At 36.3% G+C, this 12,687-nt stretch overlaps 1 protein-coding gene and 1 pseudogene across 3 annotated transcripts in view; both read right to left on the minus strand.

The window, feature by feature from the left end:
• Zfhx4 (zinc finger homeobox 4) overlaps nt 1-12,687 on the minus strand; it is a 188,788-nt gene that overhangs the window by 88,493 nt on the left and 87,608 nt on the right. The window lies entirely within an intron of this gene.
• Nucleotides 7,645-8,547, minus strand: LOC125360523 (annotated as a pseudogene).

A 12,687-nucleotide genomic window follows, 5' to 3' on the forward strand; every position in this document is an offset into this window, starting at 1 on the left:
TTTATGTGCTTCTTTTAAAATACATACATAGGCACAGGTGGTATTTATTTATTCTTAGATTAGCTGGATAAGGGTTAGTATTCTGAAATTCAAACACACAAAAAACTTTATACCTAGGATCAAACATGTTGATTTCTACCTTCCCTCCCCCATCTCCTTTGCTTTCAGCATCTGAAAGTGGTTAGTAAAAAAGAAAAAAAAAAAGAAAGAAAAGAAAAACTAGCTGGTGAGCTTTTCCAAACACCAAAAGACAGAACCTATATATTATATTTGGGTAATGTTCATGGACAGAAGTTTTAGGATTTTTTAAATCAAATAAAGTGATGCTTGGTCCTAAAGCATCATTTCCAACATTTTTGTTGAAGGTTAAGTTTCTGGCCACTCTCATGCCCAGAAAAGCAAAGCTCTCAATAACTCCTAAAACCAGTGGCTCATCACCTGCAAAAAAAAAACAAAAACAAAAGCAAAAAGAAATTCTGCACAATTACCCTCAGCAAACAAAGACCTGAAATATTCACAAGAAGAGATTTTTGAGTACTTGGAGACAAGTTCTTTTCTTTAGTATTGACATTTGAAAGGATACCAAAGCCTGGATCTAAACAGGAATGCTGCTGTGCCCTTCCTAACACCTCCCACAGGTCTTCAGGTCCAACAGGGAAGACAGCCCAGTAGCTGACCTTCTCTAGTCTGAGGGAACAGATTGGATTTGCCTGAGACTACAGTAGGCATGAATGCACGAGTGCGTGCATGAGTGTGCATGTGTGTGTGTGTGTCTGTCTGTCTTGTGAGGTGCTGTTTGCCATTATGATTCACCAGAACACTCTCCAGACTGTAGGGAAAAGAAATTAAGCTCCTTTATTTCCTCATAAAAGTGGAGTAACATTCATCCCAATTAGTATTCAGCTAATATCATTTCTAAGATTTTAGTTCTGGAGATACATATATATTTATATTTATATTTTATTTATATATATATCACTATGAATTTTTCTTTATAACTCAGGATGCCTTTCCCTCCACACCTACTGAGAATCTTTCTGCTTGCTGATTCAAGGGAATTTTTTTTTAATGGCACCAATAAAAGGATCAAGGGCTAGTTAAGAACATATTTCCTTGTGTCTCAGACCTGCACTGTCTTACCTAAGCACAGAACCTCGTTTCTTGTCACTATGCAGTGTTAAGAACAGCAGGCCACAGCTATTCAGGCTGCCCCTCAACTGTGAGTTTTAATTTGAGCCACTTCACACACACACACACACACACACACACACACGCACACACACACACACACACACACACATACACATCCTTGCTTTTTCCTCCAACCCATCTTCACCCTGTGTTGTAGCACCAAAGGCTTTCAGTGGTTACTCTACTCCAGAGCAAACCAAGCATATCAAGTATGTCTGCAACACTCACAGGCTAATGAACAATGCACAAAAACAAAAGGAACAGCAAGGCTCCTATTATCTGATCTTCCGTAAAACACAAAAACTGCCTTCTCTGGTGCAGAGGAAGTGCCTGGAAGCCTGCAGGTGTGAGCCAGTTAAAAGAAAAGGCTGGACTAAATAGATTCTTTGACTGTCAGGGATTAGAGTCATGGCACTAGTGGTAACACACATCTTTTCTTTTAATTTACAAAATTTTCTCACGAGTCTGCAAGAGTTCACCCCAACAGGGGCTGTTGGAGGCCATTGAAATGTCTTAAGTTTTAATTAAGTTGGAGTTGTCAGAAGAAAGCTTTTTTGGCACAGAGTCAGGGTCATTAATTACTGCTATCTTTGTTTCTTTCTATAAAGAAAACTCTGCTGACTTGTTGGTTACTCACCCAGCCTACATTTTCTCTGCTCCAGTTCCTATTCGCTTACAAGTGGGACTGGATTAAGCAGTTTACCAATTACTTCCATCAGTTTTAGGTACAAAGCATTTACACAATCTTAAATCTTAAAAAATGGGTTTCTCATTAGTGGTTTGGGGTACAGTTTTAAAAATACATTTGTTTTTCCAGTGGGTTATCAAATAGCTGAATTCCTTCATGGATTTCTTCATTTAAATATAACTATTCTTCACATTTTTTTCACATGATTATCTATTTAACACACCTATTCAAACTCTCTGAGTTTGTGACCTTCCCTTTTATGAAATGTTAATCAAGCCAGAATTATTTATTTTACCCAATGACATATGATTCTAGCTGCAAGCATTCACTTCTGACTGATATCTCTTAGGCTAAGCAGATTCTCTTATTGTTTCCAGATAAAAATTGGCTGCCACTATCAATAACAATGTTTTGTGGAGATAAAAAATAAAAGATCTAAGAGAGAAAAAGTTTCAAATAATTTGTTACTATGCTTCGTAAATCTTTAAAATAGAGTGCTTGTGATTTGGATCACGTACACAAACCATTACAAATCTTTTTAAACTGCTTGTAGTTTTCCTTCTTATTTATGAGGCTTTGATTCTACAATACATGGGAACTCAGAAATCCTCAGATACTCACATGTCTTGTGTAAAACAGTGTGGTATGTAATAGTTCACATGTACCTTCCCATATACTTTAAATTTATAGATTGCTTATAATATCTAATTCAATATGAATGCTTTCTAAATAGTTGTTACACAGAATTGTCTCAGGAATGACAAGACAAAAGGTCTGCCCATGTTCAGTACACACATTGTTTTTTTCTGAATGTTTAATACCGTAGAATGTTCTAATGTATTTATAGTGAGCATACTGCCTCTTGTAAAGAAAACAAAATTCGGGGCTGGGGATATGGTCTAGTGGCAAGAGTGCTTGCCTCCTATACATGAGGCCCTGGGTTCAATTCCCCAGCACCACATGTACAGAAAATGGCCAGAAATGGCGCTGTGGCTCAAGTGGCAGAGTGCTAGCCTTGAGCAAAAAGAAGCCAGGGACAGTGCTCAGGCCCTGAGTCCAAGCCCCAGGACTGCCCCCCCCCCAAAAAAAAAAGACAAAAAAAAATAAAGAAAACAAAATTCAAATTTCTAATGTATTGCCACAACTGAATAAGTTATATGTGCATACTTAAAAGTCAAAGAAACATACTTTTAAAAATTGATTTAAAATTTGATTTTTATAAGAAAGTATGCTCATATTTTGAGACAATGTGCTTTGGAGTATACACTTGGTCTTTTTTAGTTTTCTACATTATTTGCCATGCTCTCTCCAGAAGAATAGCAAAAATAAAACAATTTTGTTAATATTCAAAAGCAAGAATGAAATTGAATAACTGTCTCAAAAATCAGAAGACACCTTCATCAGATTAAACCAGAATGACGACAGATACATTTCTGTACATCAGTATTACAAAAATCATCCTTTGAACTTAATTTCTAAATCTGAGTGAAATGAGTAAAAAGAGATTTTCAAACTTGGAAAAATCCTATTAGTAGAATCATATACTCCTTTTTGGTGAACATATGATATCAATTGAAAGTACTTTTTCTGGTAATCTCATAGCTATCTGCCGTGAGTAACAATAACAAAATACATGCCATTTCAGTCAGAATCCTGAATGCTATAAGTTCACTCATCATTGGAATGATAATGTCTCCTTATTATCTGATCATTCTTGAATAATATCCACTTCCCAGTCTAGAATTTGAAGTAGGCACTGATGTAGGGAAAGTCAAATAGATAGTCTGCATTCAATCTAGTCCAAAATAGGCCACTTTGAATGGGGGAGAAAATACTTGGTTTCACTGAACGCTATCAAATTTCAGAGAAGATAGAACTTTTTTTTTGCCATTACATTTTTCTATTTATAGACCTGAATTTATGCACTTGAGGAAATAGTGTATAATTTTCCTCTGGTCCTCAATAATTTCTAAATATCTCTAACCTATAGTAAAAGATAAAAAAATTGAAGTATAGATAAAATAAAATATGTGATCAAATATAACTTCCCAGTTCACCTAAGAATGTCTGTTTTCTGAAGAGCAATGAAGTAATGTCCTTAAGTAAATCATTTTCAAAGCCAAATATTAAAGTGATCTTCACTTTCCCAGATGTGAAAGAGAACATGAAGTTTCCATTCTCCCTCTTTGGATGAATTATTTTATTTGTGTGTCTTTTGTATCATTCAGAGAATAACACAGGTTTGAGGATTATGGGACTTGGGTTTTGGGGGTTTTTTGCTTTTTTTTTAACCTACAAATGACTTAAGTGTCAGGACAGAAAATGAACTGAATTAACTTAAAGATGATGAGTGAATGATGGGTACACTCCAGATGGAACCAACTCAACCAACTTGGTAATTATGATTATGCAAGGACATTATCTAGGGGCTGTTGTAAGGATTCTGTGACAGTTAAAGTCTTCAAATAATGCTATGCATCAATTCTGCACAGCTTTTTTTTATTTTTGGGGTTTGTTTTGTTTTGTTTTGTTTTTACAGTCCTGGGGCTTGAAGTCATGGCCTGAGCACTGTCCTTGGCTTTTTTTTTGCTCAAGACTAGTACTCTATCACTTGAGCCAAAGTGCCACCTCTGGCTTTTTCTATATACGTGGTGCTGAGGAATTGAACTCACAGCTTCATGCATATAAGGCAAGTACTCTACCACTAAGCCATATTCCCAGCCCCTCTGCACAGATTTTTTTACCTGAATTTCTTATGAATAAATCTCATTGCAACCTGAATACAATATATTTTTACTTTGATTCTTCCCTGTATGAAACTTTCTTAAATTTTCTGGTAAGAGTAAAATGGCATTGTGGTTTTAAAGTTAATAGGATGCACCTTTTTGGTATTCTTCAATGGCACATTTACAATACCCTATGACAAGTAGCAGACACAAACTCAATACCCCAGCAAGCACACCATTCCTTCATGATGTTCATAGTCTGAGAGTAAGTCATGGAACAAAATAAAATCAGCATAGTGTGGGAAGGATTTCTCTGGAGAGAAACTGGAGAGGACATGGAGTAAAGAACAGATATCTTTTGGTACCATTTCCTCAAAGAAATAATTCTAACACATGGTCTGGCTGATCATCTCAGAATTAGCCTGTGGATGGCAGGTGTAAGTATAGTCAAAGCAGAAAGAACTACAAACACAGCATCTACAAAATGATGCACTCAAGGGAAAGACCAGAGAGAATACAAATGAGAAGTGGCTTAAATAGAGGCTAAGCCTGGTCTTGAAACTAAAAACCTGTGGAGTAACTGAAAGATGCTCAGTGGACAAAAAATAAGATAATCCTTTGGGATTCAGAATAATCACTGCAGCCAAGGCCTGATGCCTGGAATAGAGAGGATTCTGGAAGTTTAGCCATTGCCTTTCTTGAAGTCAGAGAAATCCTGACATTATTCAATGTTGACCTGTTTTTGTAGCCTCTAGATTTTTCCTTAACTCTTTTTTATTTAAATTTAATTTTAATGGTGGTGTACAGAGGGGTTAGAGTTAAATAAGTAAGGTAGATTTCTTTTTAAAGTGTTACTCCCCTCCCTAATATTCTTCCACATTTTCCCCTCCCTGCCCACTTCCTCCAAAATTTTAAAGTTCATTTTTAACATAGTGTCTAGTGGGTTTCACTGTTGAATTGGTTCACCCTTAGTCCCACCATTTCAGTGATTCACCTTCCTTTTCCCGAATCAGACAAACTTATATACAAGACAAAGAGTGCAGAAATTTTTTTAAGTGACATCAGGGAATCAGGGAATAAACCAAAGTAGAAAAAAAACGAACTGCAAATAGTAACCAAATACAACAAAAAACCCTTTTGTTTTCACTTTTTGGAGTTCATTTCTATATGCATCATTTTATATGGTCATATGCACATAGCTATTGAGCAACTGTGGTCCTCTCCTAGTTCTTACAAATGAGAGAAACCATTCAACCTATGTTTCTTTAGGTCTGGCTTGCTTTTCTTAATCTTTTCTCCATTTTTTCCATTTCCTTATTAATGGGGCAATGTCATTCTTTTTTATGGAAGCATAGAATTCCATTGTGTGTGTGTGTGCTGCACACACACACACACACATACACACACAGACACATACTGTCTTGATCTATTCATTCACTGAAGGGCATCTGGGTTGATTCCATATCTTAGATTTGGTAAATAATGCTGTAATGAACACATGAGCTGATGGCTTGGTTTGTTGATATTTGGTAAATGCTCAAGAATGGGATTTTTAGGTCATATAGGAGCTCTATGTTTACTCTTTTGAGGAATCTCCATAGTGCTTTCCATAGTTGTTGAACAAGTTTACATTCCCACAAACAGTGTAGTAGTGTTCCCTTTTGGACACATCCCTGCCAGCATCTGATATTGTTAGTTTTCTTGATAATGACCATTCTAACTGAGGTAAGATGGAATCTAAATGTTGTTTTGATTTGCATTTCTTTTTTATGGCCAGAGATGTTGAACATTTCTCCATGTGTCTACTGGCCATTCATTCCCATTTATTCTTCAGAGAAGTCTTCCTCTAAAGTTTTTATCCCACTTATTAGTGGGTTTGTTGTTTCTTTGAGGATTTGTTGGGGGTAGGGTAATTTTTTTTAGCTCTACATATATTTTATTTTTATTTTTTTTATTTTTATTTTGTTTTTTGCCAGTCCTGGGCCTTGGACTCAGGGCCTGAGCACTGTCCCTGGCTTCTTCCAGCTCAAGGCTAGCACTCTGCCACTTGAGCCACAGTGCCGCTTCTGGCCGTTTTCTGTATATGTGGTGCTGGGGAATCGAACCTAGGGCCTCGTGTATCCGAGGCAGGCACTCTTGCCACTAGGCTATATCCCCAGCCCCAGTCTACATATATTTTAGATAGAAGGCCCTTAGCTAGTAAAGACAGGCTCCCATTCTGTTGGCTTTGTATTTTATCTTTCTAGCTATGTCCTTCGCCATGTAGAAACTCTTCACTTTGACACAATTCCATTTATCCAGCCTTTATTTCATTTGTTGTATTTCTGGATCTTTACCTAGGAAGTTTTGAACTAGGCCAAGGAACTCTAGTGTTTTCCTTAACCCTTCCTGTAAGATTTTCAGGGTATCTGCGGTCTTTGATCTGTTTGGAATTGATGCTGGTGCAGAGTCATATATAGAATCTAACTTCAGTTTTCTGCCCTTGTATAGCCAATTCTGCCATTTGTTTAAGAGGCTGCCTTTCTTCTAGTGTAAGTTTTTGGCTCCTTTATCAAAGATGAGGTAGCTATAGATCTGTGAGTTCATTCCTGGGTCTTCATTTATATTGCATTGGTCCTCAGGCCTGTTCTTGTGTTAGTACCAAGCTATTTTTATTACGATGGCTTTGTAATAGAGTTTCAAGTTTGGTATAGATATTCCTACAGCACTGTTTTTCCTGTTAAGGATTATTTTTGCTATTTGGGGTTTTCTATTATTCCATATGAATTTTTTGTATTGCACTTTCTATATCACTGAAGAATATTGCTGGGATATTATTGGGTATTGTATTGAATTTGTAGATAGCTTTGGGCAGTATTACCATTTTCACAAAGTTAATATTCCCAATCAAAAGCATGGGAGGTTTTTCCACTTCCTTAAATCTGCTTTAATTTCTTTTTCTAAGATTTTAAAGTATTCATCATAGAGGGCCTTCACTTCTTTGGCTAATTCCTATGTGCTTTTTGTCTTTTTTTTTAATCATACCATCATAATTTTTATTTAAAAATCCTTTGATTCTTATTTCTGATGTAATAGATATCATTTCATGATTCTTATTTCCAATGGCAAATAGAGACAGTAAGTGAAATTCACCCACTGCTCTGTTTGGCTGCCAGCCTCTTGTCCCTCTCTTCAGCAATGGTGAGGCGGATCCCCTTTCCTCGGGGAAGAGAAATCCATGGTTTATTGCCTTTGCCAATAACAAAGATGTTAGAAAGCCGAGTGGCAAAGCTGTTGCCATTGGCATCTTTCACATGAACCACATCGAAAGAACCTGGGTGTCTCTCTCTCTGTTGGTAATCACTCCAATTCTTCCCAAGTTAGCACCTCCGGTTACCATACACAGGTTACCGGTGTCAAACTTGATGAAATCTGTTATCTTGCCAGTCTCCAAATCAATTTGAATGGTGTCATTGACCTTGATAAGGGGATCTGGGTAGCGAATGGTTCGAGCATCATGAGTCACCAGATGAGGAATTCCTTTTGTGCCCACAAAGATCTTTCTTACTTTGCACAACTTGTACTTGGCCTTCTCAGGTGTAATGCGGTGAACAGCAAAGCGACCCTTGGTGTCATAGATCAGACGGAAATTCTCCCCAGTCTTGTCAATGCTAATGACATCCATAAAAACAGCAGGGTAGGTGATATCAGTTCTGATTTTGCCATCAATCTTAATGAAACGCTGCATGCAGATTTTCTTGACTTCATCTCCTGTCAAGGCATACTTAAGTCTGTTCCTGAGGAAAATGGTGAGAGGCAGACATTCTCTCAGCTTGTGGGGACCAGTGGATGGACGAGGAGCAAACACACCGGTCAGTTTGTCCAACATCCAGTGCTTGGGAGCAGCTATCCGCTTCAGATGCTTCTTGGGACCACGAGCCATGGCTGCGCTAGGAACGGAAAGAGTCTTTTTCTATTTTTTGAGGCTATTACCAAAGGATTTGCTTTCTTGTTTTCAGCCTCACTCTACTCATTTTGCCACAACACTTTTAGTTCTCCTCCTTGCTCTTTTTTATCCACTACTAATTATATGTCTGTGTCCTCTGGAGTTTAGCATTAAACATTTTTTTGTGAGTAAAATTGCATACACAAATATCTCCTCAGTTTCTTTCTTCTGTCTAGGTCTCTATTCTGAGATTTGGGTTTGTCACCAATGTTATGGCAGTTTATCTCTGTGGATGTCCCATGACAACCAAAATTCAAGAAATACACAAAAAATGATCACCTTCTCTTCCTATTCCTCCTATACTCTTCATGACAGTAACTAATTTGTATTGAGTACAGTTTTACTAAGCACTGTTCTAAATGCTTTCTGTTGATTATTTTTACTCAGCATCACAATATGACCTTCAATATAGGTCCAAATATCATCCCCAATTTTAGGGCTGACAGAATTGAGGCATGTACAAATTTATTAACTTTATCAAAATCACAGTAAATGAGAAATAGAATATGACTGAACACAAGGTCTTCACTTTTCTACCATATTTTTTTTCCAAGCCTTTCAGTAAGTGGCCCCTCAAAGACACAGAAAGCTTCATTCTTAAAACATGATCTTTGGTGATTTTTTTCTTTTTTACCACCTATATCAAAACAACCTGTTATTCTTAATATGCCTCTCAAATATTTTTCAATATATGAACTTTTATCATCATCTCCTTACCATCAACTGGCTTTCTGCTTATACACTCATATAATCATAGCATCCTGTTAAAGTAATCTCATTCATTAATTTAACAATTTGTGCACATTTCTAGAAACTGGAATTATAGTAGGAAATTGGAAAATGTCCTTTGCTCGCAGAGTCTATATTCAAGAAAAAAGAAGCCATTGCTCAAAACAGATAAGTAAGTTATAGCAGGTCATAATAAGAGTGTAAAGGAAAATAAAGTAGGAAAAATAAGACATGAATGGCATAGGTGAGGTAGGAAGATGATGGTTGAGAATGCTGGTGTGATAAATCCTAACTCCTAAGTATTCTTCTTCAGTTTCCCAATTCTTAGGATACATCTTAGAATCCTTCATGAGATCTCACTAAGGCAAGGATTTTTCAACAATTTTCTAGTTTAAGACCATTCCCCTTCAATTTCAAACTATCTCATATCCTGTATGGGGATACTTCTATGTGTTTTTCAACTTTAGCATAAGTCTTTCATTCTAGTTTAATAGTCTTCCCCACCTACCTACTCACTTTACTCCAACTATTCTGACATGAGACCTTTTAAAAGTAAGTTTTATTCCAAGTGTAAAGCTTCTAGAATTCCTCTAGTCTTGAAGATTTTTTTATGTGTCATAAGCTATTTGTCTTCCAACTCAAAGCTCTTTAGCTGAAAAATACTTTCCTTTTTCTTAAGAATTCTTTCCTACTACTTTGTGCTTGTTGGATTATTTGTCTCATCAATAATGGTGTCTATCTTCTTGGCCAATATCAGATTGGTGAAGGCATAGACTAGTTCTTCATTATTTATTTGCTCTTTCATGTCTCCATACTCTTCAGTACATGGCAAGATGTTCAGTAGATCAGGAGAAAAAGAAAATAATAAGATATCGCTATTACCAATCAATAGAGTAGAAGTTCCCAACAGTTTGAAGAGTGACTAGAGACACAGTATTTGATAGAACTTCCTGACTATTTGAGTATATAATAAAGGGCAGTAGAAAGAAGATTAAAGTAGCTTTCTGGTTTGTAGCTTGAACAAGCGAGTGGCAGATGCCCCTTCGATAGTGATGGAGAAACAATTACGAGAACAGGCTGCAGGAAACGATGTGCTCTACTTTAGACATATTGAATTTGAGAGGCCTGTGGGATGTCTAGATAGAATTTGTTATGACTGATAGAAAAATTTATGTGTTTTTATAACAATGATATTTTTAACAGAACTCATGTCAACTCAGGCCCAAGAAAGCTTTAAAAAGAGTTCTGTAAAAAACTAGAAATTCCCATTTGCCTGGTATGATGGTAATAAAAGCAATCATAGTCTTTATTTTGTCTCTCCAGCCTAAATTTTGCAGAACGAACCACCAGCTCACAGCAATGAGACAGTTGATGGAGGAACTGCCATCACACAGATTTTCCACTAGAATTTTGGTTCCAAAATGAGTATGTTGCTAAAAAGTAGTCTGAAAAAAAAATAAAAGCTGCCAAATATGTAAGTTGGAAGGTTAAACAAAATGTAATTCATGCATGTTCAGTGTTTTTGTTTTGTGAATGTGTTGGTACTGTGCTTGAACTCAGTGCCTCATGCTCTCATTTGGCTTTTTTGCTCTCCCACCCTCAAGGTTAAATCTCTCTCTTTCTTGCACATTCTCTTACTTTAGTTTATAAAGGCAGACGACTGATATATCACAATTCCTATCAGCAATCTTTTTCTTCAAACTCATACTCCATATCTATCAAACTCAAATGTATCTCCTTTTGTGTTATTCTGACTGTTCTTCTTTGGGCCCTCCATGTTTCTCCAGAAGACACAAAAAAGGCAGGTGCCATTTCAAATTCCTCCCTCTGTTTTTCTCCAGGAATCAAATCAATTGTAACTATTTCCCTATTCTAAAGACACCTTCATCTTTCTCTTTCTTTCCACTCCCACCAGAATCTTTGCCACCAACCCCCGCGTCCTCACCTTGAGAATAATCACAAGGTGAACCTGTAGAATTGTGGCTCTTACCATTGTTAGTACCATTATTTGTATTCTTCAATCATATTATGTCACTCCTGTGGTCAAATCCTGTCAATGGCATTCTAGTATCTACTAAACTATTTCTCACTTTGTATAGTTATTCAAGATTTCACATTTCTTATCTGATTACTTTGCTCTCTATGACCCAGGAAAACTGAACAACTCATATTATTTTCCAGTTGCTACAAGTTATTCCATAGCATATATCTGTGTTCATATGCATCCCTCTTTTCCCTTCCCAATTACTGCTTGTGTTAATTTCCAAATTCTACCCACTATTTAAAGCCCAATCCAAATGCCACTGACAGAAACAAACAAAAAATTTCTTGACTGCTACAGCCATAAATATCCTTGTCCTCCTTTCAAAACAAAAGTACTTTTGCTTTAAAATCTGAATCCATTTATGGTAATTAACATATTGTATATGTTGTGAGAGTTATTTACATGCATGCCTAACTTATTCCAATAATATATCTAATGCAAGACCAATGTCCAGGCCAGCTTTATAAAATGCCACATCCAGAGAATATTTCAGTAACTATCCATGTACTTATATTTAGAAAGGAATTTCTTTAATTACAGGCCACATACTGTATTTCAGAAAAAAAAATGAAGTTTTTCTAAAGGGACAAAAGTTTAATTTTTACTGTTCCACTAACCAACTATTTTTTCTCATAAACTATTTAATTCTTTGAAAACTAAAATGCTTTTTTAAAATGTAGTTAATTTGACATCATTTTATTTTTCTTTTGGGGTTGTACTGTGGTTTGAGCTCAGGATGTAATGCAACATCAAGAGTCTGACATTTTGTCCTGGCTGACCTCAAACTAAAATCCTTCTGCTATGAGCTTCCTGTGTATCTCAGGATTACAGGATAGGGATTATAGCATAAATTCCTTTACTTGACCTACCTGTCACATATTTTGGATAAGATTAATTCATTGTTATAAGTACTGCTAAGTGCAGTGTACGATAGTTGATTCAATTCCTCTCTTCAATGTGTGTGTGTGTGTGTGTGTGCGTGTTTTTGTGTGTGTGTGTATTTATGATACCTTTTCTTTCCTTTCTTTTTCCCAGCAACATTTTAATGAGTGATGGTTAATCAAGAACAAATTAGTATAAGAGAAGACTAGCTGGCCAATTAGGTGTTCCCTGTGTTTCTTCTTTATTAAGGTACAATTGATGGTAACAGAATAGTTTTTATAATAATCTGCCACAACTCACAAATGTTAACATCCTGTTAACTCAAGGGGCAAAAAAATAAAAGGAGCACAACTAAATTTTCCTAAGCAAGTGTATGGTAGTGGAAGACAGTTTTACATTACCTTGATTTTCATGTTACTGACACTGCTGTCGCTGATCTTAT

Source organism: Perognathus longimembris, chromosome 12 (genome assembly GCF_023159225.1).
Source record: "Perognathus longimembris pacificus isolate PPM17 chromosome 12, ASM2315922v1, whole genome shotgun sequence".
In the NCBI taxonomy this organism is placed as follows: domain Eukaryota; kingdom Metazoa; phylum Chordata; class Mammalia; order Rodentia; family Heteromyidae; genus Perognathus; species Perognathus longimembris.